The sequence below is a fragment of the Zea mays genome, chromosome 6 (assembly GCF_902167145.1).
Source record: "Zea mays cultivar B73 chromosome 6, Zm-B73-REFERENCE-NAM-5.0, whole genome shotgun sequence".
In the NCBI taxonomy this organism is placed as follows: domain Eukaryota; kingdom Viridiplantae; phylum Streptophyta; class Magnoliopsida; order Poales; family Poaceae; genus Zea; species Zea mays.
This window is the reverse complement of record NC_050101.1, coordinates 156,978,898-157,000,989: the sequence shown is the minus strand read 5'-3', so window position 1 is coordinate 157,000,989 and position 22,092 is coordinate 156,978,898.

The window sequence follows — 22,092 nt, the reverse complement described above, 5'->3', positions numbered from 1 at the left end:
TTGCTTGTGTGTCTCCTCCATGCGCCTAGGGGCTCCTTTTATAGCCCCAAGGCAGCTAGGAGCCGTTGAGAGCAAATCCGGAAGGCCATCCTTGCCTTTTGTCGTCGGGGGCACCGGACAGTCCGGTGCACACCGGACACTGTCCGGTGCCCGATTTGTTTCCTTAAACGGCGAAGACGACCGTTGCAGACCGTTGGCAGATCTGGCGCTGTTGGCGCACCGGACATGTCCGGTGCACACCGGACAGTCCGGTGCCGTCTTCCGACCGTTGGCTCGGCCACGTGTCCCGCGCGGATTGCGCGGCCGACCGTTGGCCCTGGCCGACCGTTGGCTCACCGGACAGTCCGGTGCACACCGGACAGTCCGGTGAATTTTAGCCGTACGCCGCCGGCCAATATCCCGAGAGCGGCCAGTTCGAGACGCGCCAGCCTGGCGCACCGGACACTGTCCGGTGCACACCGGACAGTCCGGTGCTCCAGACCGAGCTGGGTCTTGGCAGCACACAGCCAAGTCCCTTCTCCTTTTCTCTATTCTTCTTCTTTCTGTTTCTAACACTTAGACAAATATATTAGTACTTAAAACCAATGTACTAAGGCTTAGAAACATACCTTTACTTCATGATTTTCACCTTGTTCATCCATGTACATACATTCCCAATTAAGCACATGTGTTGGCATTCAATCACCAAAATACATAGAAATGGCCCAAGGGCACATTTCCCTTTCAAAAACACATATCTTTGATCAGTCTTGAGCGAGGTTTACGCAGTGAGCCCTAGTTAGGCATGATGGTCAGTCAGTTCAAGAGGAGAACTGGTGAACAGGGGTTAGGCTTTGCTGCTAGGATGGGAGTGTCACTTGTTTTGGTAAGGCCGGTGCCCTTAGAGAAACCTTTAGCCACCCACAAACTTGTTAAGCTCACTCCACCTAAAACGTCCATCCCTACTATAACCCTCCTTAGAAACAAGTGTATTGTCCAAAACCTAACCCTCTCAGGAACTAACTTGACACCCTTTCTGACATCTCTAGTGTCCCCCCTCCAAGAGCTCCTCAGCCACCCAACAAGTCCCACTCCCACAAACAGATTCTACCTAAAAGAGAGGTGAGGTTCCATTGTGAGTATTGTGAAAGGGATGGGCATTTGGCTGCTTTCCACTTTAGGAGGAAGAGAGATGATAGGTGGGTTTCTGAGTGGAGCAGAAGGAACATGAACCACCCTTCTTATGGTGTTCATGATCTTCCTATTCAGATATATCTTGCGAGGCCTAGAGGTGATTTGCCTCATGCTACTAGGCCTCAGGCAGTGAGACCACGTGGTGGTTATGCCCGACAGAGTGCTAGTCATGTGCCATATGGCCAAGAACCCCGTGGCAGAGTCCTTGGTTCTCACTTCCCTAGCGGACCATAGTTTCCTTCTCGTGGTGATCGCTATCCCCCTTCGGGACCAGGGATGTTTGGTGTTTTTCCTAACACTTTCCATAGGAAAATGCCACAGCACCGGTATCCTTCATAGTTTACAAACCCTAGTTCTGTGGCATTTGCTCACCCCATGTCTTTCTATTGATGCAGGACGGAGGTCTGGAGAACACATGGCTCATGGATTTTGGCTGTTCGCACAACATGACTAAGAGCTCTAGATGGTTCTCCATCCTCAATCTTGTGATCGGTAAGGAATAAAACACATTCGGGGATAAGTCGAGAGGAAAGGCGGTCTCTCATGGCACCATTCGTGTGATTAAGAGCTCTGTCCTCAAGGATGTTGCTTTGGTTTCGAATTTGCACTTCAATTTGCTTTCTGTTTTGCAACTCCTTGAGGATGACTATGAAGTGCACTTTAAGAGAGATCTTTCTCGTGTTTTGGATGCCTATGGGGATCTTGTTTGTCGGATCTCCTCGTTTGGTCAAGTTTTTTAAGCTGATTTTTCTCATTCGCCTGACCCCTCTCGGTGTCCTTTTGCAGGATCTTTGTCTTTGATTTGGAAGTGGCATAGGAGGCTAGGTCATTTGAGCTTCGACCTTTTGTGTCACTTGAGCTCACTTGACCTTATCAAAGGATTGCCCAATTGAAATTTAAGAAATGTCTTGTCTATCACCCTTGTCATGATGGAAAATGGTTGTTACTTCCCATTCCTCAGTCACCAAGGTGATGACCTTGCAGCCCGATGAGTTTCTTCATATGGACACTAATGGCCTACCTTGGGTTTGTTCTTTTGAGGGGAAGTGGTATGTGCTTGTGGTTGTCGACGACTTTTCTCGCTATTCTTGGGTGTTCTTTATGGTGTCGAAGGATGATGCTTGTACTCATGCTTGGGATTTGATTCTTAGCTTGCTAAATGAGTTTCCCCACAATGCCATGAGAGTGATTCATAGTGATAATGGCACATAATTCAAAAACTCTCATTTTTAAACATTTTGTGCTTCTTTATGACTCAAGCATCAGTTTTCCTCTACATATGTGCCCCAGCAGAATGGTATTGTTGAACCAAGAATTAGACCCTTATTGAGATGGCTAGAATGATGCTCGATGAGCATAAGACTCCTAGGTAATTTTGGGTCGAAGCGATCAACATTGCCTGCCATGTATCCAATCGCATCTTTCTTCGTGCTTTTTCTAAACAAGACTTCTTATGAGCTGTGATTTGGACGGTCACCCAAGGTTAGCCATTTTAGGGTGTTTGGCTGTAGATGCTTTGTTTTGAAGTAGGGTAATTTGGATAGGTTTGAGTCACGGTCTTCTGACAGTGTTTTGAAGGAGGAGGAGCACGCCTGACGTCGACAGGGGTGATCTTGAGCTGACTCTACCGATTGCCCCAGTTGAGCCTACGTCGACGACCTCAGACGAAAGACCCAACATGTCTATTTCCACCACTTAGGGTCCACTCAAGCCGGAGGGCGTTGAGCCTAGAGTTCAGGCTACTGCTGAGGGAGAGGCTACCTCTGTGAGAGGGGCTCCATGCCACATCCAGCGCGCTCATCCTCCTCAACTGATGATTGGTGAGCTTCATGAGCGAGTCAATCGCTCCAGGTATGATGAGATGTCCCACTTCGCTCACTCAACTTTGGTTGCTTCTTTTGAGCCCTAGGATGTTGTACACACTTTTTCTCATTCTAACTATGTCAATGCTATGCATGAGGAGCTTGAAAATTTTGAGAGAAACTAGGTTTAGGTTTTGATGCCACCTCATTCGAACTGCAATCCCATCGATACAAAATGGGTTTTCAAAACACAAGCAAAGTGAGCATTGGTTGGTTGTGAGAAACAAGGCGAGGTTTGTTGCCCAAGGGTTTCACCAGTTAGAGGGTATTGATTATGGGGAAACCTTTGCCCCTGTAGCCCATTTAGAAGCCATTAGAATCATTCTTGCTTTTGCTGCTTCGAAGGGTTTAAAACTTTTGAAATGGATGTCAAAAGTGCTTTCTTAAATGAGTATATAGAGGAAGATGTTTATGTGAGGTAGCCTCCTAGTTTTGAGAGTTCCAAGTTTCCAAACCATGTTTTTAAACTTCAAAAAGCTTTGTATGGTTTGAACCAAGCTCCTAGAGCCTCGTATGAGCGTTTGAAATCTTTCTTGCTTACAAAGGGTTTTAAAATGGGCTCTATGGATGACGATCCCATGGACCATAAGGAGTATAAGAGCATGATCAGCTCCCTTCTATATTTGACGGCGACGAGGCCAGACATACACTTTGTAGTGTGTCTGTGGACTCAATTTTAGGCTTTCCCACGCGCTTATAGTAGATAGACTATCAAACAGATTAAGAGGTACCTACCTTTCACTCCTGAGTTTGGTTTATGGTACTTATCTTTTTCCGTTCTGTCTTTTTGCGGTTATTCAGATGTTGATTTTGCGGGATGCCAATTGGATCGCAAGTCCACTTCTGGAGCTTGCCAATTTTTGGGTTCCTCCCTGGTTTCTAGGTCTTCTAGCAAACAATCTAGCATTGCCTAGTCTACCATAGAGGTTGAGTATGCTGCTGCCGCTAGCTGTTGCTCGCATTTTCTTTGGATAATGGTTACTTTGAGGAATTTTGGCTTGGTATTTTCTCGTGTGCCTCTGCTTTGTGATAGCATGAGTGCCATTAGCGTTGTCAAAAATCTTGTGCTGCATTCTAAGACCAAGCACATCGATATTTGCTTTCATTTTCTCACAGATCATTATGAGAAAGGGGACATTGATCTTCACCATGTTGATACCCACAGAGAACTTGCAGATATCCTCACAAAACCCCTTGATCAGTCCACTTTTGCACATTTACGAGGGGAGTTGGGTGTGTGTTTTCCCTTTTAGATGTGCATTTTTCTCTTTGCTTTTCTTTGCATTTTGTAATATATCTACATTTGCATCTCACCATGTATATTCTAGAGCTTCACTTGTATATATGTTAGAATGTGACTATGCTCTTTGTAGTATGTTATTTGTGTACATGATGATGCTATGACAAGCTGAAAGTTGCCTAGAGAGGGGGTGAATAGGCAAGTTAAAACTTTTCTACAAAAACTAGAAGCAAACTGGGTAAAACTGAATTGATCTAAATGATCCACAGGGTTCAAAGTAGTAGATCTGAGAAGGGCACTTCTCAAAATCCACACACCAAAAAGATATGAACAAATCTTCCACGAAATGGTGAGAGAACGAAGAACATGAATAAGCACAATGAACAAGAACACAAGAGACACAAGATTTATCCCAAGGTTCGGTCACACCACAAAAGGTGCCCTACTTCCTCGTTGAGGCGCCCACAACGAGCCGGGTCTCTTTCAACCCTAATCCTCCCTTCGCCGACCACAAAGGTCAAGCCCACACAATAATCTTTGCTCAAACGAGCGGGTAATACAAACTTTCTTGTGGTCTTCCACAATATTTGGAGACTCGCAAGAGACACCTAGTCGTCTAGGAGCTAGAAGCTCCAAGAGTAATGAATCCACAAAGAACTCGATGTAGTACCAAAGCTCGAATGAAGAAGAGCAAGAGAGATTTGGAGATGAAGCACAAAAACCACAGCTCTCAAACTCACTCAAAGATTTCTCTCCAAAGATTTGAAATGGGAGAGGCAAGAGATGTGTGAGAGAGAGTGGGAGGTGTTCTTCAAGTTAGAAATGGAGTTTGGGTCGTGCTCTTCGCTATGGGGAGAGAGGTAGGAGGGAGTATATATAAATGGAGCTCAAAACTAGTCGTTGGCAGATTTTTCTGCCTGAGACCGGTTGAACCGCCCCCTAGGGCGGTTGAACCGCCCCTGGCAGGCCTGGCAGCCTGTCTGCCAGTCTGACTGGCAGACTGACGCGCAGACTGACCTGCAGACTGGTCAAGTTGACCAAGACCGGTTGAACCGCCCCTAAGACCAGTTCAACTGCCTGGGGATCAGACTGGCAGTCAGTCTGCCAGTCAGGAGGTCAGACCGGTCAGGTGACCCTTACACCGGTTGAACCTCCCCTAGGACCGGTTCAACTGGTATTGACCAGTGAGGTCCAGAAAAAAAACCTCGGCTGAACTTTTCTTGGACCCCGGTTGAACCTCTCTGGAGCCCGGTTGAACTTGCCCTAGACCCCGGTTGAACCTGCCTGGACCCCAGTTGAAGTTGAAGTTCAGCTGGAGTTGAGAAAGTTCAACACAGCTGAAGTTCAGCTCAGCTGAAAAGCTCAGCTGCAGCTGAAGAAGCTCAACTCAGCTAAAGTTCAGCTCAGCTGCAGCTGAAGAAGCTCAACTCAGCTGAAGTTCAGCTCAGCTGAAAAGCTCAGCTGCAGTTGAAGAAGTTCAGCTGCTTTTCAACAAGAACACTCTAGGTTTCTCAAACCTAACCATGGTCTACCATAGAATGTTAAAGAGATTTTTGTTTTTCAAAAATAGCTTTTGAATATAGAGGTTTGAGCTTTGGCAAACACCAACCTTCTTTTTGGATCCCCCTTTATAGTACGACGATTCCTATTCTCAAATTAAATAAAATTAATTAAGTAAACTCCTTGAGTCATTGGTGTCTCATGTGTGATTTCTCCATGGCGTTGCTTCATAAGGATCACAAACATCTTTGTATCAGCTTTTGAAGCAAACACAAATCAAACCCTGTGACTTGTACCATATCACCATATATGAGTTCAAATCATGGCTTCAAGTCACCTTACTGATGCATCAACATGTTATAACTCTTCATAGCTGATTAGTTCATCGACTTAGTGCAAGTACTCTCTTCTTCACCTTAGCCATGGTACCTCGGTCCACAAGCCGTCGCTTGGCCTTCACCTTCGCTTAGTTCCTCGAAGCCCTTTCCTTGCTATCTTCACCCTATCAAGCCATTCTTGAGTCACGTCATATTGAACATCCTTTGAGAGAATCATTTCTTCAATATTGTGAACCTTGCTTGAATGTCTTCTAGATATAACTATTAAGATTAATCAAGCTCTAGTTTGATTCTCATAGAAGCATATATGGACTGATAGTAATATGGTCAAGCCAATTCACGATTCCTCATATCTTATTCACTTTGGCTTGACTAATCCTCTTAATCACTTCATCCTCTATTCTGATCATATGTATGTAGTGATTTCTCAGGTCTTGTCCATATATTCAAACCAATATAGAGATCATATTATATCCATTTGCATTGTCTCATTGGTTATTTAACCTCATGTTGAACCTTTGTTCACTGATCATTATACACTATTCAAGTATGTTCATCATACTGAATTTCCTGTTCAACACTTAGCAAACTCGTTAGACCTTTAAATGTGTTGTTATCCAAATCACCAAAACTCACAAAAGGGATGAATGCACTTTCAATCTCCCCCTTTTTGGTGATTGATGACAACACATTTAAAGCTTACATAAGATTTGATAAATAAGATTTTGAATCCTATAATATAATTTCCTCCCCCTAAATATGTGCATTTCAGAAAATAACACTTTTGTACTCAAATGCCAAAAGCACATATTTGGGTCAAAGTATGGAGACAACTTATATCATACTATTTATGGGGTGCAGTGTGTCATAAAATAAACGTGATGCTCATGACATAGAATGCACTTATCAACTCCATACTATTCATGGGGTGTAGTGTGTCATAAAATAAACGTGATGCTCATGACATAGAATGCACTTATCAACTCCCACATCTTATGTTTTACTTATGATTCTCCCCCTTTTGTTAATTATTTCTCCCCTTTTCAAAAATAAAGATAAGCTTTAATGCAAAATTTATCCCCCTTTGTCATAAATCTCCAAAAAGGATACAAAGAATATAAAGGGTAGAAATTATGATTTAAGCAAGATGTGAACACACTATCATGAAAAGGATCCTTAGATGACAAAAAAGTAATGTAGAAGTGACATGAAGTGATGTACCTTTGTGTTTTACCTTTTTAGGGGGGTGTTCCAAACTTGTGTTGGATTTTGAACTCATTTGCACGCTCTTGTTGGCATTGTTGTGACATAAGTCCAAGATATCAAATGAAGATTGTCATACTAAATCGAAGGTGAAACTTGATACTTGGAGTCTAGACGTCACCTAGTATTTTCTTATCACAACAAGAGGCAACAAGAAAACTGCACAAGTATGGATTCTACAGCTAGTGATCATGTATGAAAAATATCAATTGAAAACCACCAGTCGATACAATTTGTTAGATAAGCAGATCACTAATTGCATATTACACTAAGTTCTCCTCAAGTTTTAGTGCGCACATATATATGAATTCAATTGATACTTGTTGAGAGTACTTATTTGCAACTTAAAGTACCATTGGCATAAAAGGAGTATCAATTGAACATAATCATGCAACATAAGGAACATGTGCACTATTTAATCAAGGAACAATTGGATCTATACCATTAAAAGATCCAAACTTTAGATATATACCATGGACCCCACATGTCATTGACTCATGTGGACCCACATGTAAGTGAGATAGTAATGGTATGGATCCAAAGTGGTGATCTTTTAATGGTATGGATCCAAATTTCCCTTTAATCAATTAAGTTCTAGACAGGAGAATTTATAAGTTATGCTACTTTAGACATATGCAAACCAAAAGAATATGATACATGTTTACCAGTTTTAGATGATGTTGGAGTAGCATATAAAAGAGAAACTGATTCCCTTATGAAATGTATAAAAGATACATTTATTGGAGCAAAGAATCTTTGATACCCATCAAAATTTGCAGTGGAAGTGATTGTCTTTGCCCGAACATTCCTTTCTAATTTGAGACTACACACATAATAGACTTGAAAATGAAGTTAGTCTCAAAGATTCAAATTATAGACTATTCTCCCCCCAAATGTGTGCATACAAGTGATGAATACTTGTTTAGCTTATGCACTTGGACTTGTGAGGCCAGGGGATTAAGTTCTACAATTTGAACCTTGGTACAAATAAAGCATGAAAATGTGAAATTGTACCAATTGAAGGAATTACTCATAATCAAAAGGTATACTAATAGATATGATATGCAATATTTTAAGCCAAGATTCTTGAGAAGTTAGCATGTTTGACTCATACCTCACTAAGATGACTTAAGACTAACTTATGATATCACCACAAGAGGTATTAATCAAATATCTAGAGATTCTTTAATCGTCACAACAAGTGCAACCTTATGATGTGACTTAAGATATTTCATATACATGCACACACTAGCATGTAAGAGCCTAGATACACAAATGTAATACAATAGTTCATGGAGTGACACACCTTTGCTCTACGCCACATGGTCTCCATTATAATCATGAATTTCCATCTTAGCTTTTGATAGGTTTGACATTTCAAAGAGAAACTTATCCTCTTCAAACGATCAAGAGAAACTCATTTTCTTGATAGGTTCAAGAGAAACTCATTTTCATTTCTATGGAACCACTCATCCTCATTTGATGTTCTCCAAGATGTGGACTACACAACATGAACTTGAAAGAAATCATTAGTCTCACAATATATAGGCTAAACTCTCCCTCAATTTGTGCATACAAGAGAACACAAAGTACACTTATGCATATCAATAATACGAGGTTAAAGGAGATGTTTGCACTATATCTTGGTTTAACATAACATGCTTTACATAGATGATGAAAATTATACCAATTGAAGGTTTAAGGACTGAAAGTATATCAATTGAATTCCTAAAAGGTAAAGCATGCTGATATAAACCTCAAACCTCATAATGAAGGATATCATATAAATATGTCACTACATCTTCATTATTTGGTTGACAAAAAAAATATAACTCCCTTCTTGAATCATTGTGATCTCTTTTCTCTTTACGATTTCATCCAACCAAGTGATCTTGAACTTCTTTCATCTTTTCTTGATTCGATCATACTTGATATGAGATCAATTGAAACTCAATGATTGAAACAACCAAGACTCTTATATCCGTAGATTTTAAATCCATCTTGAAAACACTTGGAAGGACCTTATTGAAACACTTAGAAAAGAGAGCATTAGAAACACAAGGGAGGGTTTCACAAATGATAATCCTTATATATGGATGGAGAATGAATCATCATTCTTGAAACCCAAAAGGATAGATTAAATTCCTTTAAATTAGTGCACACATATAGTTGATCTCAAAGTTATATGCACTATTGAACATTTTATATTGCAAGGAAATTAACCTATACTATGGTACATCCCACTAAGGATAGAATACTAAAACAACTGAAGGAGAGGAAGTTTTCATACCTTGGCCTCTTATCAACTTCATCTTACTTTAGTTGAATAATATCCTTTAAGCTTGTGATTTATCCAATTTAAAACAAGCACCATCTCTTAACATAGATTTTCTATGGATAAACTCAACACAAGAGATGGAATTAGTAGCACAAGCACTAGTTTCTTATTTAGCAACTCTTTTATATGTGGAAGACAAGCATGTTGCTAAAATAGAGAAACATCATAATATGGACTAAATTTCCTTGAACCCTCATGCACAATATATTTTGAATGACATGGATAATATGCATGGTTATTCAATGAAGTCTAAAGGGATGACTTAATCCATATTATGGTGAGTGTCTAATATAGAAGAATCAAATCCAAATTAACTAGATAGAGAATACGTCACATAATTTTGGATTGTTCACCATATGACAATATTCATTCAACTTCCAATTAGACCTTTATTTCATAATCAACAACTGATGTATATCCTCAAGTGCTTCTTTTTCCTTAGTGGCTACATAAGTCACAAAAAGATAAGATTTGAAAATAGTATGCACTTGAGATTCAGTTGTTACCACCCTAGCTACTATCTCCAAAGATGATTTATACATTCATTATCGAGCACCCAACTTGATCCATTGAAGGAGTGATCCTGCAAAACAAGTTTAAGCTTCATATCTTGGTACCCAATTTGAATTGGGTCCTTTGAGATTAGTAGTAAGAGCCTTGAGTACCCACACAATCCTTATTGTGGCCTTTCTCTTTATGTAGGCACCCACATATACTTGACAACCATCTTACATGGTTTCAAGTCAATATTTAATCACATAGATAAAAACTAGAGTTAAGAATAGGAGCCTTTTCTCCTTTTATTAATACATTGTTTTGTTGCCTTCTTGATGATGAACCTACCTTGACTTTGGGTGCACCTAGCTTATCAAGGTTAGTCGCACAAGCATTCATATCATAAAGACAAGTTATGCATGGAATTTACAACTTAGTGATCCAATTCAATGTGAAGCATATGGATATCGATTGAAGTAGATTTCTAAGATATCAAAATGTGGGTTTCCAAATTTTAGAGAGTATGGATCACTAATTGTACCTTTTACAGTTTAAAAATCATATCTATGTTAGTGCATATGTATGTGATGAATATTAACAAAAAGATTCTTATGCACTTTTAGAATTAACGATAAGGGAATTTTAAACTGTATCAAGAGTAGCTATTTAGAAAACAAAGATTACAATCCATATGAATGAGATACAAATTTACCATTTTGGATTGTCTTAGTATAGCTTACTCAAGTGAAACTTATTCTCTATGACACAAGATATATAATGTTCTCCCACTAGATATGTGCATTAGGTATTTGAATGACTTACCACATGCACTTTTAATTCAGTTAAGAGTCTCATGAGGAGTACATTACATAGCATGGTCAAGGAATGACAAATTTGCAATGAATTAACTTATGCCTAAGAATACTTACCACCATATAGAATGTACCATTTTTATACCAATTTGATAGATCTTACTATCTATGGTGGTGTCACCTTATTATTCTTCTTTTCATCATTTGTGGAGACTTCCTTCTTTGTTATCTCTTTTCCTTTTAAAACTAGTCGATAAAACACTTTGAAAAGAGGTATTAGTAGTACAAGGAAGTATTTAATGAATGATGATATCTATATATGAATGGCAAGCAAATCATCATTTATGGGCATACAGGCATAAATTAAATTCCTTTTAAATTAATGCACATGGATGAGTGAATTAATAATATGCACCAATTTACAAATTTAAGCCAAACGGAATTTAACGTTCATATTGGCATTTATTTCCATAGAATATATTATTACCAATTGAAAGAATGACACTTGAAAGGAACTACCGTTGATCAACAACCAATTGAAGCAATTAGTTCCATACCTTTGCCTTGAGCATTCCTAATCTTTCTTTTGGGTGAAGATTAAGCTTTAATGCTTGTGATTTTACCAATTGAAAGAGCACAATATCTAATGAATTTCCATGAAATAGCTTAAAAGAGATTGCATTAGAAACACAAGCAATAGTTTCCTATTTAGCAACCTCTATTATATGAATGACAAGAAGGTTACTAAATTAAGGAAACCTCATGATATGAACTAAATTACCCTTATAGGCATCATGCATAACATCAATTGAAACGAGATAAAAGTAGCATGATTGTTTAATTAAGTTTATAGGGCAAGTTTAATTCATAACATGGTGAGTGATTAATGTAGAAGACTCAAAACCAATTTAAACAAGAATGAATACATCATATAGTATTGGTTCGATCTTCTTTGAATGTTTAATGGCACACTCCATTTGGGAAACACATTCTCATGTTGTGAAACTACATAAATCACTTAGATAAAAACATTAGTCTCACAACTCTAGTCATATAGAGAATTCCCCTTTTGGTAAGTGCTTTAAGAATTTGAATTTCTTACTTAGCACTCTATTCATTTAAGAACATGGGATAATCCTCTTTATGTCTAGGTCATGGCAATAATACGATAATTCATTTGAAATATGCCACGAATTAATTATCATCAATTAAAGCATGTAGATTGCCACATATAAGAATAACAAATATGCAATCTACCATATGATTGGAACTTTTCCAAGACAAGGTAAAATATTTTAAGTTCATTCTCAAGTGCTTCATTTTTTCTATGTGGCTACAAAAGATACAAAGGAATATACTAATTAAAAACAATGTGCACTTAAGATTTAATTGTTACCATCCTTTGGATATCACTTGGTTGTAGGCCTTTTGCTTGATTCCCACAAAGGTTAATCCTTATTCCCTACAACACAAGTTCTTGCTAGAGATGAATATGAAGTTAGTGATATAACAACTCAATTCATCTTTGGGTCAATCTTAAAGGATAGACAATGTAAGATGGATAGCTTGAGATAAGAATCGAGTTAAACTTCTCAAGCACCCCAAAGCTTCATATCATCTCTGGGTACCTGCAAAACTTATTAAGTACATTTTGGTACCCATTTTTGGATGGGTCCACCAAGGTTAGCTAATAAGTACTTAGGCACCCAAATGGCCTTTGTGCTAGTTTTAGGTGAACTAATTACCTTTCTAGCACAAGTGTCATTTTTGGGTCTCCTAAGCGAATATGAATTAATTGACATGGTAGACTTAGGATACTTACTCATGGGACAATCCTTGCAAAGGTGTCCCTTTCTTCGGCAAGTGTAGCAAATATGATTTTTAATTTTGCAAGACTCCTTCTTGCCTTGCTTCTTGTTTGCTACATGGTTAGTGAGCATCTTTCTTTCCAAAGTTAAACCACTATCTTTTATGTAAGGACATGACTTAATCTCATGTCCCTTCTCATGACATTGATAACACTTTCTAGTGCATCTTCTCTTATTTAGAAGAGTGGCTTGTTTGTTACCTTGTGTGGAGCATGTGGAGGCATGGTTGAGGCACTTGTCATGAGCTTTGGCTTTCTTCTCTTGATGTTTGATCATGCCTTTCTTAGGGAACTTAGCATTATTTTGAAGCGGGTTTGTGCATGCTACGGTTGTCCCCTTCTCAAGCTTCTTCACCATGTTATCACGGTTATCGTGAGAAAGTTGAGCATGACACTTTCCCTTCAAAAGAGTAAAGCTCCTCCTTAGCCTTGCAACTTCTTCCTTGAGCTCTTTATTTTCTTGTGTGATAGAAATATCATTAATTCCTGAAATTTCTAGCTCAATGGAAGATTGGCTTGCTTGATAACAATAATTGTTAGCACATGGTAATATAGTTTCAATTTCAACACATGTGCACATGTGAGGTTGATATGATTTCAAATTAGTTAACATAACATCATGAGCCATTTCTAACATGATATGTGAATCCATACATTCATTATGAGAGCACACAAGCATATCATGTTTTTCTTGCAAAGCTAGATTTTCAATGTTTAGCTTTTTTATCGTGTTCTTGAGCATAGTATTTTCTTTTTCTAACTGAGCAACACAAGATAAAGCATTTGAAGTACTAGTTTGCTCAATTGAAATATTTTCATACCTTTGGACCAAATCATCATGAGAGCACTTTAGCTTCTCATGCTCTTTGGTCAACTTCTCCAAGTCTTTGATTTTTTCGATGAGGATATCTTCTTGCTTATGAAGCATTTCCTTTTGTTTTTCCGCTCTTTTCATGAGTTTGAGCAAGCTCATCCGGTTCTTCTTGCTTAGTTGAGAGAAGAATTTTTGAAGATCATCCTCATCTTCACTATAACTTTCATGTTCATCCTCATCCTCACTTTCACTTTCACTGTCACTCCCATTAGCGACAAAGCACATATGAGAACTTGATTTGAAAGACGAACCTTGTGAAGAGGTGGATTCATCGTTTGGTCTCCATCGATCATTTTCTTCAATTTTGTTCTTCGCCTCATCTTCCTTCATTTTGAGGAACATCCTTTCGGCGATTCTCATGGCAAGATCTATTGCCCTAGGATCAACATCTGCACCAAAATATAAAGTCGAGGCAACCTCAACTTTTTCTAGCTTAGAAGCACTTTCGTTTCTTAGTCCCCCCGACATGATCTTTTCCTCACGTGGTTAAGCGTTAGAACGAGGATTAGGCTCTGATACCAATTGAAAGTTGCCTAGAGGGGGGTGAATAGGCAAGTTAAAACTTTTTCTACAAAAACTAGAAGCAAACTGGGTAAAATTGAATTGATCTAAATGATCCACAGGGTTCAAAGTAGTAGATCTGAGAAGGGCACTTCTCAAAATCCACACACCAAAAAGATATGAACAAATCTTCCACGAAAGGGTGAGAGAACGAAGAACATGAATAAGCACAATGAACAAGAACACAAGAGACACAAGATTTATCCCGAGGTTCGGTCACACCACAAAAGGTGCCCTACTTCCTCGTTGAGGCGCCCACAACGAGCCAGGTCTCTTTCAACCCTAATCCTCCCTTCGCCGACCACAAAGGTCAAGCCCACACAATAATCTTTTCTCAAACGAGCGGGTAATACAAACTTTCTTGTGGTCTTCCACAAGATTTGGAGACTCACAAGAGACACCTAGTCGTCTAGGAGCTAGAAGCTCCAAGAGTAATGAATCCACAAAGAACTCGATGTAGTACCAAAGCTCAAATGAAGAAGAGCAAGAGAGATTTGGAGATGAAGCACAAAAACCACAGCTCTCAAACTCACTCAAAGATTTCTCTCCAAAGATTTGAAATGGGAGAGGCAAGAGATGTGTGAGAGAGAGTGGGAGGTGTTCTTCAAGTTAGAAATGGAGTTTGGGTCGTGCTCTTCGCTATGGGGAAAGAGGTAGGAGGGAGTATATATAGGTGGAGCTCAAAACTAGCCGTTGGGCAGATTTTTCTGCCTGAGACCGGTTGAACCGCCCCTAGGGCGGTTGAACCGCCCCTGGCAGGCCTAGCAGCCTGTCTGCCAGTCTGACTGGCAGACTGACGCGCAGACTGACCTGCAGACTGGTCAAGTTGACCAAGACCGGTTGAACCGCCCCTAAGACCAGTTCAACCGCCTGGGGATCAGACCGGTCAGGTGACCCTGACACCGGTTGAACCTCCCCTAGGACCGGTTCAACCGGTATTGACCAGTGAGGTCCGGAAAAAAAAACCCCCGGCTGAACTTTTCTTGGACCCCGGTTGAACCTCTCCGGAGCCCGGTTGAACTTGCCCTAGACCCCGGTTGAACCTGCCTGGACCCCAGTTGAAGTTGAAGTTCAGCTGGAGTTGAGAAAGTTCAACACAGCTGAAGTTCAGCTCAGCTGAAAAGCTCAGCTGCAGCTGAAGAAGCTCAACTCAGCTAAAGTTCAGCTCAGCTGCAGCTGAAGAAGCTCAACTCAGCTGAAGTTCAGCTCAGCTGAAAAGCTCAGCTGCAGTTGAAGAAGTTCAGCTGCTTTTCAACAAGAACACTCTAGGTTTCTCAAACCTAACCATGGTCTACCATAGAATGTTAAAGAGATTTTTGTTTTTCAAAAATAGCTTTTGAATATAGAGGTTTGAGCTTTGGCAAACACCAACCTTCTTTTTGGATCCCCCTTTATAGTACGACGATTCCTATACTTAAATTAAATAAAATTAATTAAGTAAACTCCTTGAGTCATTGGTGTCTCATGTGTGATTTCTCCATGGCGTTGCTTCATAAGGATCACAAACATCTTTGTATCAGCTTTTGAAGCAAACACAAATCAAACCCTGTGACTTGTACCATATCACCATATATGAGTTCAAATCATGGCTTCAAGTCACCTTACTGATGCATCAACATGTTATAACTCTTCATAGCTGATTAGTTCATCGACTTAGTGCAAGTACTCTCTTCTTCACCTTAGCCATGGTACCTCGGTCCACAAGCCGTCGCTTGGCCTTCACCTTCGCTTAGTTCCTCGAAGCCCTTTCCTTGCTATCTTCACCCTATCAAGCCATTCTTGAGTCACATCATATTGAACATCCTTTGAGAGAATCATTTCTTCAATATTGTGAACCTTGCTTGAATGTCTTCTAGATATAACTATTAAGATTAATCAAGCTCTAGTTTGATTCTCATAGAAGCATATATGGACTGATAGTAATATGGTCAAGCCAATTCACGATTCCTCATATCTTATTCACTTTGGCTTGACTAATCCTCTTAATCACTTCATCCTCTATTCTGATCATATGTATGTAGTGATTTCTCAGGTCTTGTCCATATATTCAAACCAATATAGAGATCATATTATATCCATTTGCATTGTCTCATTGGTTATTTAACCTCATGTTGAACCTTTGTTCACTGATCATTATACACTATTCAAGTATGTTCATCATACTGAATTTCCTGTTCAACACTTAGCAAACTCGTTAGACCTTTAAATGTGTTGTTATCCAAATCACCAAAACTCACAAAAGGGATGAATGCACTTTCACAAGCTTAAGCTCCTTTTGTTCGGAACATGTCAGGCCATTCACCCTTGTGTACATCCACATGGTGTGGCTGTGCTAACAAAGTGGGTGCTACCATCGGTTGAAGAAGTGGGCGAGGACCATTGTCATTGATACCCCAGTGGTCACCAACATCTAGATCCTCTCCAACACCGAGGGAACTCCAAAGCTGGCCACGACAAGGCCTCCTATGTCCTGGTGACATGGACTAGAACAACAGTGGCGAAGGTGAGGCAATCCTAGACATTAGTCATGACGTCAGTTCTGCTTTCACTGCTACTTGTGCCCTAATGGGTCCACGGTGATGAACGATCTGGGGTTGCCATTGTCATGTCCCTGGAAGTAGTAGCCACCATAGATGGCTCCCCCTATGGTCCATAGAAGGACGAAGAAATGGTGAAAGAGTGAAAGGGAAATGTGCTTTGAGCCATTTCTATATTGGTTTTGGTTTTTGATGACCATCACAACTTGATAGACTAACTAGTTTGCTATGTACATGGTTACATGATCAGAAGATTGAATTTGGAAGATCAAATGCATAGAAATAGCTCAAACTTAGCAAAAAGGCCATGTTGAGTAGGAAATGGGCTTTGAGCCATTTCAACATTTGGATAAGTTATAAGGGTCCTAGCAACATTTTGGAACCCATTAAAATAGGTGGAAAGTTCATATTTAGAATTTGGAGTTCTAGGGGCCATTTGAAGCAAAGTATGGAAGAGAAAGGGCAAATGAATTTAGAGAATCAATTGAGCCAAGACCTATGACTTTGAATGTTTATATGGACTCAAGATACATTTATAGTCATAGAACTGCTCAAGGCACTAGCACAAAGAAGCCAAGGGAAAAGGTGCCAAGTTTGAAGAAGTCATGCTAACTACAGGTGCACCGGACCTACAAAATTTGGTCCAGTGTGGACTAGACCAGTCACCAAGAGGGGGTTGTAAGAGAGCATGTTTTTGGGACCTTCAGATTTTGGTGCACCGGATCGACACCGGTGAGCACCGAACTTCCCTCTAGACTAGGTCGCAGAGAGGTTGTTTTTTGGACACAAGTTAGTTGGTGCACTGGACCAGGTCTGGTGTGCACAAGACCAACAGTGCACCCAAGGGTCAAAGATAAAGATCTAATGTTCTGATGACACAACATCGATGTGGCAGGTCTAGTGCACACTAATAGTCTGACACCTATATCCAACGGTCATTGATGTGACAGAGCATATTAAGAGGTCTGGTGCACTAGTCTTGCTACAAAGAGAGGTCCGGTGCACATGTTTTTTAGCAGATTTGGGAGTGGATCTCTAGCGGCTACTATAAATACGACCCAACTAGTGTGTTGAGCATCCAAGAGTTGGGCAACAAGTCACATACACTATAGCAACACTCCCAAGCATCAAAGTGATCTAAGTGCCACAATGTCAAGTGGTGAGCTTAGAGATAGCCTTTTGTTGAGCATTTAGTGAGAGAGCACTTGTGTGTGTAGCATTTATGGTTTTTTGTTGTGATCTTGAAGCCTTGGAGCAAAGCTCCCATTGAATTTGTTAAGCAGGCAAGAGCCTCCAAGTTGTAGAAAGCCTTGTGTAGACTTGATCTCACTTGAGAAAAAAATGGGAACTCAAGTTCCATCTTGGTGATCACTTGAGTGAGGAAAGGGTTGAGAGATACCCGGTCATTAGTGGACTTCTCAACATATACATAGGTTATGTTTGGAAACCAAACACTGTCTTTAGGCTTTTCTTTTGTGATTTGTTTTCTACCTTTCTTCCCTAAGTTAACACTTGGCTTATTCTTCATATTGTTGCTGAGATCACATTCCACACCTTCTTATTGGCAACAACTTTAAACTGTTGAACTTATACTCACCCTAAACTAAGCATCTTGTTCTAACACTTAAATATCAAACATCTTAGATCAAGTTTTTGGGTTGTTTTGACTTTAATTTCAGGTTTCGCATATTCATCCCCTCTAGTCGACTTTTATAGAGTGATAAACTTGTGTGCACTGCGACAAACATTTCGTGGAAGTGAACAAAGGTGGCCAGGAGGAGGATGGAGTTAAGAGAGAGGTGTGTCAGTTGGATCCTTTAGAACTCTAGAACCATGAATGGGAATGACGAGGCTAGGAACCCCAACCCTGCTAGCAAGTATACGCCAAAGATGATGTGCTTCCCCAGCTTTGGCCTTGGCTCCATCAGCCATGTAGCTGGCATTCGGTTGCCACACATTTACAAGGATATCCACCCAAGCAAGTTGTGGTACATCCCTAGCACTTAGTCATTATACGCCCTTGACTTATGCATCACTAGCCTCCTACTTCTTGGCGCCATCGTCGATGGCAAGAAGGACGATGGTGAAGGGCGGTCGGAGCGCTCAGACAAAAGGTGTGTCACACCCGGAATTAAGGGCAAACCCGGACACGAATCAAATGTGTGCTAGGATCAAGTCTCACACATATGATGACTCATGGTACAGAAACGAATGTCACATCTTTACTAATAATAGGAGTTCTATACAAAATAGATAAATAATTACATCATATGAAGACAACGATCCAGCAACCATAGTTGGTTGAGAGACGATGGTCTAGACCTCTCATGAACTCATTGTGGCATCCTTCATGCTCCTCATCTTGGCGGTACCTGTCCTTGACCTAGGGGTGTGAGTACAGCAAGGGTGAGCTCAAATACGTTCATCGCTCAACAAGTTGTGGGGAATATTATGCATGAGCTCACTTACAGTGGGGGCCCATGTGAAGTGTAAGGCTTACCAAAGAAGATGGTTAAAGCTGAGCATTGCTTTTAAAGTTGGTCAAAGTTTTATTAGCAGTTACTAAGTATAAGTAGATACCAACCCAATTAAATAAGAGATCAAAATTAACAATGAATCCCACAATGCAATGCAAATGACAGATTAAGTTTAATTCCATAAATTAATCATGCGAGAGTTCTGAGTCGCTCTTGACCATGAGCACGACTGATATACCAGTTTTAAACTCTACAGAGGTTGCACACTTTACCCACAAGTCGTGTATCCCATCTAGCCAGGGTTTGCAAGGCTCTTAGACACTTTCTAGGTGAATGGCTAGGGATCCGCTATGAGGCCTTAAGTTCCACTAGCTTCAGAAAACCTGCCACGATTTCGTGAGAAGAGCGATATAGGAATCCATCGTCCCAAAAGCCATCCCAACATGATCGACCCGAGAACCTCCCTATACCGGCAACTCCTCTATCGCCCTTGCCCCTTTCGGGTAAGGTAGTCATCCAGTAGCTTTCCTAATTAGTCAGCCAATGGCGTCCCATTCCACCCTTGTGGTAGCACTGTTATCTCAAGTTAAGCTCCATGTTCCAATTAATACAATAGTCTTATCATGAACAATAATTAAACCACAATAATAATGGAACATGATCATAATTCAGATATAATATTAATCCCAAAACCAGGTAGAGCAATAGCAAGTCTACCTAATAGTTCATTTGTTTGCAAGGTGTGGGATAAACAAAACTAGGGTAACCTATTAGGTCCCATCAAATTAACCTGAGCATGTCACAGTGATTAATAAGAACATTATTGGGTAAAGAAGAGTGATCAAGGGCACAACTTGCTTTATACTTGCGATTCCAGGTGCTGACTCAATAGTTAGGCTTCAGATTCCTCATCACCTCGCTACGAGATCGTATGTTTGAGAACCATTAAAATCAGAGTTAAAACAAATAAGTTATAGGTAAAAGAATATTTTTAGGCACAATAAATCTAATAAATATTGCATGTAAACTAAGCATGTATTATATTAAAATATTTGAGTTGATATTAATCACTTTAACAATTATTTTTAATAAGCGTAGGTTACAACTATAAATTAGATTAACTAGATTGGCTAGCTAATTAACAACAATTAAACAAATATTTAATTAAATAATTATTTAAAACATGTGGCATAATTAAAACAATGTTATTATTGTGTACGCAAAATGAATATGATCCTAATACAATTTGAACAAATGAAAACCAATAATTTGACCCAAAAGATATCGTATTTTTAATAAATTAGTAGGGCTGCATAGAAATAGGTGGCATGACGCTATCTGATTTGTTAGATAGGCTTGCTAAAGGTGGAAAATATTTGTTTATAAATACAAGACCTAGCTGATACAAACTTATCATGGTTATACCTATTGTTAAATTCATGTTGCATGACAGTCTTGCATGTAAAAGAGTCTATGGTGGTGGTTATCTATTAGACAGGAAGCGTCAAGCCTATTTTACGAGAAATACATCTAACCTACCACTAACTTACCTTCACTCTCTTATTGTTGCTGGTCATCTCGCTTTTTTATTATGAAACCGGAGATCCGATCGACGAATAGGAAGCGCAGTGACGAAGCTATCGCCGAGCCGGTCATGACGATGTTTGGGTTGCCTCGTAGATGAACGGTCGGAGAGAAATTTCTCGCTGGAGCTGTCGTTAGAGTTTGGACGGGAGTCAAACTTTGACGAGCTGGTCATAGCGGCTTATGGCTGCGAGCGTAGCTGGCGGCGGACTGCTGTGGCTTGGATGGCGGCAGCGCTGCTGCGAGGCTATATAGAAGATGAGTCTATGATTGATGGCTTGAGGTGTTATAGTGGCATATATTTATATAGGCTGGGAGGTGGGTGGTTATATGACAAACCTAATCTTGTACCTATCTGTTGAAATCCTATCAATGCTGGATAGTTACATGACAAATCTAATCTGGTACCTATCTTTTACAATCATATCCTATATGTTAGTAACTCTAACTTATCTCTTTTATTCCAATAATATTGTAGTTAATTTATACTAATATATATCATATTAGACCTTCAATTTAAATAAATCTTAGAATATATTTTATTTAAAATTTTAAATTCAATTTATGGGTGTTATACACGAGTTGTAAGGATTATTTTCTTAAATATCTTATTGCGATATTCTAATTTATATCGACTTTAACTAAAGGACATCGTGTAAAAACAAACCAATCAAACATACATCGATCTATTATATTAGCTTATATTTCTAATTTATGTTTTCTATTTTAAATTTAAATTTCAAGTCTAATTTAGAGCTATGTTAAAATTTCTATTTCAAGCATAAATTGCAACAAATAAAAACTCAACATGATGAAAGGGAAATGTGCCCTTAAGCCATTTCTATTATATTTTGGTGATTAAGTGACAAACACATAGTGAGTAAGTTATTATGTGCCAAATGAAGAGAGAAGTGCAAATCATGTAACAAGGTACGTTTCTAGACTTAGTACATTGTTTTGAGTACTAATATATATTGTCTAAGTGCTAGAAACAGAGAAAAAAAAACCAAAAGACTTGGCTCGGTGCAGCCAAATCTCTGCTCAGTCTGGCACACCGGACTATCCGGTGGTGCACCGGACAGTGTCCGGTGCGCCAGGCTGAACTCCGGTGAATAGACCGCTCTCGAGAGAATTTGGCGTACGACTATAATTCACCAGACTGTCTGGTAGT